Genomic DNA, 10,506 nt, shown 5'->3' with positions numbered 1-10,506 from the left:
TGCGAACAAGAGGTTAAGTAAGTGTACTTTTACAGTATATGTTCTATGAATTGTCTGTTTTTATCTCTGGCCCATATATATATATTTTTTTTTTCGTAGAGATGGAGTCTGTCTCTCTCGCTTAGGCAGGTCTCCAATTCCTGGGCTCAAGGGATCCTCACAAAGTGCTGGGATTACAGGCATGAACCACCGTGCACAGCCTTAGCCAACTTTCTCTCTAGTTTTTTCCAGAGGGTAGGGGGGAGAATTTTTTGTAATGTGATTAAATTTATCAAACTTTTTTAATGACATGCATTTTTCATCATAGCTAAACATTTTTCTCACTCAGAATATAAATTCACTCATAATTTCTTATTGTCCTGAAGAAATTCTTATGCACACCGAAGTACAGTTTATAATCCAAGTTTCTAAAGTGATGTCAAACATTTCATTGTTTAACATGAGACATTTAATAATCAGTCATGTTCATAGTTTTCTTAATTCTTCTAAATGATGTCAATGTGATATCTTCTTGCCTGAATGACAAAACATTCCATTAGTAAAATAGAAAAAACTGTTTCTGGAGTAATTTAGACTATAAATAAACATTCAATTATTAAAACCCTTACCTTTCTAAGAGAAGACAACATAAATCATTATAATGCAGCCCACAATCCAGCCAATCAGGAGAAGAATAGGAACCAGAAGGTGTGAAAATGTAGATCCTGCTTTAAAATAAACAGTAGAAAACGGATTATATTGGTCTTTTTAGTATTGAATTTTCTGAGTCAAGAGCATAAAAGGAATCTGGTAACATTAAGAAAAAAAGCACACACTCTCTAGTTATACCCATACATAATTATTTTTTCTTTTCTACAGAGAATACATGAGACTGTCATAAATCCTGGGTATTTTGAATTAAACCACGGTTCTTTTACTGTTATGTGACCTTGGGCAATTCTGAGTTTGAACTTTCCTACTGGTAAAATATCAGTAATGAAACTTGTGCTATCTACTTCCTGGAATAGTTTTGCAGGTCAAATGACATAACATATGTGCAAAGCTTTGTAAAGTCTAACCACCGTGTGTGTTTAGTGTATACAGAACACATCCATGCATTTGTGCAATAACACATACAGCAGCTATTTAAATAAAAAACAATCTAATACAACTCTGAGACAATTTCCACTGAAGTAAATAATTATAACACAGGGAAAGGTGTTGAGAATTGTTCTTGGCCTCCACAGCCGAATGTAATTTTAAATATCACAGGGAAAAGGAAAGTATCATACATTATATAACCATTCTTGACTACAGAAAAGAATTTCTATTGTTTAAAAATTATTCATTATAACAACCAGCACTGAACCTGAATCAATGGGCAGTAATAATCCAACACACATATAAATGGCGTTTGTTATACATGATTCCTCCTGTGCCTCCTATTTGTACTCTTACCTGTAAAAAGCAATTTATACAAGTATCTTTTTACAAGTATTCACTGCATTTAATTCTTGTTCTTTCAAGCAAAGATACACATGTACACACACAGAAATCCACACATGCATCACACAAAAAGATTTAGAAAGATCACAGAAAAACATTCTATAGAATTAATGTCCCTGTGTTAAGCACTCAGATATATTCTTAACTGCAAAACACAGTTAGATCTTATGCCATTAGTTAAAAGAGAGAATACATATTCTTAGCAATTATACTCCTATTACAATTTCCATCACTTTAAAAAGTGAAATTTTTTAAAATGCTATTAAAATAAAATCATCAGGAGATGAGACACATTTAAAATTAGAAGACACTCTTATAAAAGCAAACTTTCTGAAATTGAAATGAATTTTAATACTTCTATTTTTCCAAGAATGCTAGAGTCTCTCTTAACTGACAAAATTCAACGTGCTTTTCTTGTTTCTCCATCTCACTGTGACCTTGTATAAGGCATTAAGCACTAAATGGAAAACTGTTCTCTTTACTTGACATGTGGTATTGCTTAAGGATAAAGCAAACAACATGAGATGTCCTTTACTCTCATTTGGACGAAAGCCTTTTTATGAATTAAGGTACCACCACAATGGAAGTACATAGCAGTAATTTTTTTGAACTGTCTATGTATGTGGCTTTGTATTTTTCTCAATTTCAAAGAACTTGAAAATTAATATTAACCCTTTAATTGTGCATTTATATTTTATATGTGCATATTTTAAAAAATTTACATATCACAAAGCCTTGAAAGTCAGTATCTCATTATTTATTTTCCTTGTAAAATAGTAACAGTTGCACTAACTGTGCATTTTAACACTCAAAGTATACATTCCATTAGTGTTTTTTTAGCACTAATATTTTCAACTTTACTAACACCTGTGGAATTGCTGTCTCTTATACACATCTAGATGTGTATAAGAGACAGGTACTACATTATGTAGACATACCACAGTTTGTTCAGTTAATCCCCTCTTAAAAGATATTTGGCTTATTTCCAGGTTTTTGCTAAACAGAGTATGCCAGAATAAATAGCTTTGTATATAAGTCATTTTCTATTTTTCCTCATATACCTGTGGAAATTGCCATATTCCTAGAAGAGGGATCGCTGAGTCAAAAATTAAATACGTATATAATTTTGATAGATATGTACCGCCAAACATCCCCCAAAATATAGCATTTTGAATTCCCAAAGACAATGTATGAGAATGCCTAATTGCACACAGCCTTACCAACACATATGTTGTCAAACATCTTTATTTTTTTTCCCATCTGATAAGTGAGCGATGATTCCTCAGTGTAGTTTTAATTACATTTCTCTTTTTGCGAACAAGAGGTTAAGTAAGTGTACTTTTACAGTATATGTTCTATGAATTGTCTGTTTTTATCTCTGGCCCATATATATATATTTTTTTTTTCGTAGAGATGGAGTCTGTCTCTCTCGCTTAGGCAGGTCTCCAATTCCTGGGCTCAAGGGATCCTCACAAAGTGCTGGGATTACAGGCATGAACCACCGTGCACAGCCTTAGCCAACTTTCTCTCTAGTTTTTTCCAGAGGGTAGGGGGGAGAATTTTTTGTAATGTGATTAAATTTATCAAACTTTTTTAATGACATGCATTTTTCATCATAGCTAAACATTTTTCTCACTCAGAATATAAATTCACTCATAATTTCTTATTGTCCTGAAGAAATTCTTATGCACACCGAAGTACAGTTTATAATCCAAGTTTCTAAAGTGATGTCAAACATTTCATTGTTTAACATGAGACATTTAATAATCAGTCATGTTCATAGTTTTCTTAATTCTTCTAAATGATGTCAATGTGATATCTTCTTGCCTGAATGACAAAACATTCCATTAGTAAAATAGAAAAAACTGTTTCTGGAGTAATTTAGACTATAAATAAACATTCAATTATTAAAACCCTTACCTTTCTAAGAGAAGACAACATAAATCATTATAATGCAGCCCACAATCCAGCCAATCAGGAGAAGAATAGGAACCAGAAGGTGTGAAAATGTAGATCCTGCTTTAAAATAAACAGTAGAAAACGGATTATATTGGTCTTTTTAGTATTGAATTTTCTGAGTCAAGAGCATAAAAGGAATCTGGTAACATTAAGAAAAAAAGCACACACTCTCTAGTTATACCCATACATAATTATTTTTTCTTTTCTACAGAGAATACATGAGACTGTCATAAATCCTGGGTATTTTGAATTAAACCACGGTTCTTTTACTGTTATGTGACCTTGGGCAATTCTGAGTTTGAACTTTCCTACTGGTAAAATATCAGTAATGAAACTTGTGCTATCTACTTCCTGGAATAGTTTTGCAGGTCAAATGACATAACATATGTGCAAAGCTTTGTAAAGTCTAACCACCGTGTGTGTTTAGTGTATACAGAACACATCCATGCATTTGTGCAATAACACATACAGCAGCTATTTAAATAAAAAACAATCTAATACAACTCTGAGACAATTTCCACTGAAGTAAATAATTATAACACAGGGAAAGGTGTTGAGAATTGTTCTTGGCCTCCACAGCCGAATGTAATTTTAAATATCACAGGGAAAAGGAAAGTATCATACATTATATAACCATTCTTGACTACAGAAAAGAATTTCTATTGTTTAAAAATTATTCATTATAACAACCAGCACTGAACCTGAATCAATGGGCAGTAATAATCCAACACACATATAAATGGCGTTTGTTATACATGATTCCTCCTGTGCCTCCTATTTGTACTCTTACCTGTAAAAAGCAATTTATACAAGTATCTTTTTACAAGTATTCACTGCATTTAATTCTTGTTCTTTCAAGCAAAGATACACATGTACACACACAGAAATCCACACATGCATCACACAAAAAGATTTAGAAAGATCACAGAAAAACATTCTATAGAATTAATGTCCCTGTGTTAAGCACTCAGATATATTCTTAACTGCAAAACACAGTTAGATCTTATGCCATTAGTTAAAAGAGAGAATACATATTCTTAGCAATTATACTCCTATTACAATTTCCATCACTTTAAAAAGTGAAATTTTTTAAAATGCTATTAAAATAAAATCATCAGGAGATGAGACACATTTAAAATTAGAAGACACTCTTATAAAAGCAAACTTTCTGAAGTTGAAATGAATTTTAATACTTCTATTTTTCCAAGAATGCTAGAGTCTCTCTTAACTGACAAAATTCAACGTGCTTTTCTTGTTTCTCCATCTCACTGTGACCTTGTATAAGGCATTAAGCACTAAATGGAAAACTGTTCTCTTTACTTGACATGTGGTATTGCTTAAGGATAAAGCAAACAACATGAGATGTCCTTTACTCTCATTTGGACGAAAGCCTTTTTATGAATTAAGGTACCACCACAATGGAAGTACATAGCAGTAATTTTTTTGAACTGTCTATGTATGTGGCTTTGTATTTTTCTCAATTTCAAAGAACTTGAAAATTAATATTAACCCTTTAATTGTGCATTTATATTTTATATGTGCATATTTTAAAAAATTTACATATCACAAAGCCTTGAAAGTCAGTATCTCATTATTTATTTTCCTTGTAAAATAGTAACAGTTGCACTAACTGTGCATTTTAACACTCAAAGTATACATTCCATTAGTGTTTTTTTAGCACTAATATTTTCAACTTTACTAACACCTGTGGAATTGTTTGGAAACAGAAATATGTAAGAGCACAACATACTTTGCATATGTCACTTACATTACTAGCACAAATAAGAACAAAACATCTTTTTAAATATGAAGTGTAATTGTAAAATGCTTCTCTCTTGTCCAGTTTTGAGCATGTCAAAGTAGTTACAGCTGGAACTATTCTTGAAGACATTGCACTCTGGAAAAGACTGTCCAGGTTAAACACCTGGTGCCACCACTCTTTAGTGATCATGAACAACTTACTAAACTGCTGTGTCTCCGTTTTCTTATCTATAAAATGGGCACGATGATGATATGCATATTTCAGAAGGTCATTGTCAAGATTCAAAGCAAAAATCCCTGTAAATATTTAAAAGCTATTTCTTAGATATAGTATATATTCAACCTATTTTGACAAATTGGAATCAATTATTTTATATAACTATAAAATATAAATACAAAAAATGTTTAAAAACAAGAAAAAAGTTAGACGTGGAACAAAAATGTTAGATGTGCAACAGACGACTGAGTCCAGTATTCTCATTTTACTGTCAGAAAACAGACTTAGAGAGGTATAGGGACTTCTCCAAACTCACATAGCCATTTACTAGCAGATCTGACACAGAACTTAACTGTCTTCAATTCTGGCTCAGAATTGAAATCAGAGCTGATTTTTAACTCACCTTTCAAAATAAGCATAAACAAAATTAAGCTCTTTTGCTTTGTTGGTCATTTTAAAATTTTCATAACCTATAGGTCTGATCCACAAATTACATAATTAATGCATTTTTGCAGCCACACTAACATATATGGTTAATGGTCATTTAGCATAGAAGCCATATTTTTTAGAGTAACTGGGAAACACCAAGAAACATAACTAAACCAAAGTCAAGAAGCTTTTTTTATTTTGCCAAGAGAATCCAATGCCTTAAATCTTACCTTTTTCAGCCATTATTCCTGTTGGTCAGTGGCTAGGTCAGGCCACGCTTACCTCTTTCTTTTGTTATCCAGCTTCTCTTTGAACTTTAAATAGAGAGAAATCTGAAGAGTGTGGCAGCTGCCCGTCTCCTGGCTGCCAATTGTCTGCAGAGTGATGTAAGTCATTGGAAAGCAGAGCTCCTCTGGCTCTTCTTTATTCTATTATTACGGAGGAAACAAGGGGCTACGTGACCTAAACAATTAGGTAAGCTGAATTATCCTAATGCAGAGATTCACAGGTTTTTAATTTGTACCATACCTTTAGATAACATGAAGAAAATGTTCTTTAAAGAAGGTGTACAGAGGAAGAACAACATTCCACCTATACAAGTGCTATCAAGGAGAAGGATGATATATTAGAAAGAAAGGATTTTGATGTTGGAGAGACTTGGGTTCAAATTCCAGCTCTTTCTGTAATGAAAACCAAGTTGCTTAACCTGGGAATCAGCTTCTTTAGTTTTAAAATAGGGATAATAATACCTGCTCATGGGAGTTGCATAAAGATGAAATCAAAGTCTATATGAAATGTAGACAGTTCTTTATTACTTTACAGATGGAAAATATAAAATGAAATGGTGCCCCTTTCTTTGAACTATTCTAAAAACAAAAACTGTTAATATACTAGAAACTAAAACAATACAGAAGTTTCGATGTTACCTAGAATTTTTAGAAAGCAGTCATAAGCTTGTTGTTTTTATTAGCAATGTATAAAAATAGGACATTTCATTTTTCAAAGTCCAAACTGGTTTATGTAACTGACCTAGACTATTCTCTATATTCTCACTGGAATAACTTTAATTTGGGGATCTGGCTGGAAAAGTTTTGCAGAGTGACCCTGTGAGCATCTTCCCAAAAAAAATTGGCATAAGATTAAGACCTCTAAAGGCAGGTCTTGCCTGATCAAATTTATCTCCAGAGTTCCAAGAATGTTATTTCCCTGCAAATGACCATGTTCCATCACTGCTCAAAAATCCACCAATAGTTCTTCATCTCCTAGACAATAAAAATCTGAACTCCTTGTTTAGACACCTAAAAAGCCTTATTTCTCTACTCTTCCATTTGCAGTGATAACTTCGGTGACACTGAACTCCTTGCTATTATATGAATTCAGAATCCTCCCACTCTCACAGGCAAGAACATTTGACTTGCTACCTCAAATAATGTACCTATAGATTAGAGTGTGCAGCCAAGAATCTGGCACATTTATATCATTTATGTCAAGTTGTCATTTCTCTCCTCAGTCTCTCTCTTAATATATTATTTAATATTGAAAAACATGTCTGGCTATATCAGGTAAGCAGAAAAACTGTATTGTTTATGCAACAAAATCCCTTGCTTACCTGGCAAAGTTGGCTATTTTTTTCAATATTAAATAATAATATGTTAAAGGTTAACTGAGGCCAAAAGAAAGAGAAGAAATAAAAATGTTCATTGATCTCATTTAAATATAAAAAATGTTAATTCAGTAAGTTCAGATGAACACTAATTATCCTACAGAAAAAAATGACATTCAAAACAAACAGTGTGTTCCCCACAAAGAGCACAAACATTCATACTAAAATAAATAATTTGCTTAAAACATATGAAAAGGTTTCTACATTTTAAACACTCATTTCCATTTCAATTATATTAAGCTTTCCTCTTGACATGAAATTGACTATTATTAACACTATTGCTGTCAATTTGGAGTTTGAGGAGGGATTAGTTTATAATTCATCATTTATTTTCCTTACTTTTCTATGGAAAGAAGAAGGGAAAAAAACTAATTTAATTGACATGAATTTCTCAGACTTCAGAAAAAAATTCAACCTAGAATCTCATTTCCTTGGTTATACCATCACTAAATTTTTTAAAAAATAAAAGTTTTATAATATTTAATCAGGAAAAGATATTTTATTCATTAATAGACTGGTTTCATAGACTTTGAGCTCATAAACCCAAGGGCCTATATTTGACCGTTTTCTAATCTTTCTCTTAGAACATACTAATTAGGAACATTTTCTACTTTTTTACTTTACATACTATCTTAAATGTTTAGCTCTCAAATCCCTTACTCTCAAGGTGACATTAGATTTTTCAGAGCTATGTGAGCCAAAAAATTTAAATATTTGGTTTTTCTTTAAAATACTTAAGAATTCTTCACTTTCTAAATATTTTTCACTACCAGTGTCTGGAATTATAGCATATAGACCTGACCATGGTAGATGCTCAATGGATCTTTGCTTCATGGCTGGCTGACTGGGTAGGTGGATGTAATAATAAATGCAGTATAAGGTAGCTTAGTTTACACTCTGAACAAAGGTTTACTTATGGCAATACCTAAAAGAGTAATAAGAAATAAAATGATCTTAACTATACTCTAGTCTTATAATATATGCATATATAGATAATACAGTGTATTTAATTACCAGTAACATTAGAATAACCTATAAATAAGAATATAAACAAATAAAAGAAAGTGACATCTGCAAAACAGAGGAGTGGGAGCCTCCAAAATATCTTTCCTTCATAAGAGCACCAAGAAATCTGTCTAAAATTTTTGAACCAATTTTTAAGAATTCTGGAAATTAATCAAGGACTTACAGCAATTGGGGAGCTGGAATCTTGGTAGGAACAGCAAGTTTTGTGATGTTTTAATCTGGCCTATTCTCATCTCCCCCATCTCCAGCTTTGTAGTAGCCTTGAAAACCAATGCTCCAAAATCTTAACGAAAACTAGCAGCCTAGCAGCCACCAGAGGAGACAGAGTGGAACAGAACTCTTTCAAAGTCTCAGTTTTGGAGAACAGTAATTATTTAACCTGTCTGGTGGTTCTCCCAAAGACCTCACCTGCAAAGCTGTCTTTATTTGATCAGATTCAGCACTTACTCTGTGTGAAAAGTACCCACTCCCAGGACATTTGTTGAAAACAGTTAGAGGCAATTGTTTAACATCACAGCTGCCTAGGTAATAGAGTGAACAACAGGCTAAATAAAAAGCTTAAAAGGAGAATCCAGGGAATGAGATGTCAACAGGGGTTTCAAAAGTTTCACATATCGTTAAGAATCTAGAAAGCTACATGCATATGTTCAGCTATGGGCATGACCTCGTGGCTGTGGGTATGCTTAGGAAAGACCTGAAAAGGCCCTAAGCTTTCACCTCTGGCTAACTTTGAGGCTCAAAATGCAAAGCAAAGGGTAAGGCAGTTGTCAACTCCCCGACTGGGTATTAAAGGCGTACCTCAACACATACACAGAGCCCATCATTAAAGTCTGGGAGGCATATTAGTTACAGGCATTTAAAGAAATCTTTGTCCAATCATTAGTTGATAACTAAACAAATTGAGCAAAAACTTTAGTGGTCACATACAACAAAGAATACAAATTGTACAAAATCAGTTCAGAACAATAATAACAACAACAAACAGCAATGACAACAAACTCTTGGGAGGAGGAAGAATCTGATTTTAAGAGTTGACATTATTTAAAACGACCAACTTTCAACAAAAAAAGTTATGAGATATGCAAAGGAACAAAAATGTATGGCCCTTACACAGGGATAAAAAACCTATCAAAAGTAACTGTTTCTCAGAAAGTCTATAAATTAGACTGACTAACAAAGACTTTATGTCAACTATTTTAAGTATTTTCAAATAACTAAAAACAGCAAAAGAAAGCCATCTCAGCAAAGAGAATATTAGTAGAGAGATAAATACTATTTTTAAAAGAGCAAACAAATTTTGAAGTTGAAAGGTGCAATGACTAAAATGAAAGTTTTACTAGAGGCTCAACAGCAGATTTGAGCAGGCAGATGAAAGAATCAGTTAATCTGAAGACAGTTTGATTGAGATTATTCTGTACAAGAAACAGGAAGAAAAGATAATAATGAATATGGCCTCAGAGATCTGTGGGACACTATCAAGCATATCAACATATGCATAATTAGAGTACTAAAACAAGAAGAGAAAGGGCAGAAAAAAATATTTGAAAAAATCATGGTCAAAAGCTTCCCAAATTTGTGAAAAATGTTAAGGTACACATTCAAGAAGTTCAATTACTTCCAGGCAGAATAAACGCAAAGAGACCAATACCTAAACACAAAATAACTGTCAAGAACCAAAGACAGGCTGGGTGTAGTGGCTCATGCTTGTAATCCTAGCACTTTGGGAGGTGGAGGCAGGTAGATCACTTGATGTCAGGAGTTGAGACCAGTCTTGCCAACATGATGAAGTCCCATCTACTAAAAATACAAAAATGAGCCAGGTGTGGTGGTACACACCTGTAATCCCAGCTAATCAGGAAGCAGAGGCACAAAAATCACTTGAACCTGGGAGGCAGTCATTGCAGTGAGCCAAGATCACACCACTGCACTCCAGCCTGGGCAACAGAGTGAGACTTTGTCTCAAAAA

The 10,506-nt window shown here is 33.1% G+C and overlaps 1 long non-coding RNA gene across 1 annotated transcript; it reads right to left on the bottom strand.

The window, feature by feature from the left end:
• Positions 1-2,717: 2,717 nt before the first annotated feature.
• On the bottom strand, positions 2,718-6,237 carry LOC105552396. Its single transcript, XR_001008000.1, has 3 exons — positions 6,082-6,237; positions 3,406-3,504; positions 2,718-3,312 (listed from the first exon to the last, which is right to left on the bottom strand). It is a non-coding gene; the product is annotated as an uncharacterized LOC105552396 (long non-coding RNA).
• Positions 6,238-10,506: the final 4,269 nt, after the last annotated feature.

This window comes from Mandrillus leucophaeus, unplaced genomic scaffold (genome assembly GCF_000951045.1).
Source record: "Mandrillus leucophaeus isolate KB7577 unplaced genomic scaffold, Mleu.le_1.0 Scaffold554, whole genome shotgun sequence".
Lineage (NCBI taxonomy): Eukaryota > Metazoa > Chordata > Mammalia > Primates > Cercopithecidae > Mandrillus > Mandrillus leucophaeus.
Note: the sequence above shows the minus strand (reverse complement) of the source record. Positions and strands in the feature narration are given on the sequence as shown.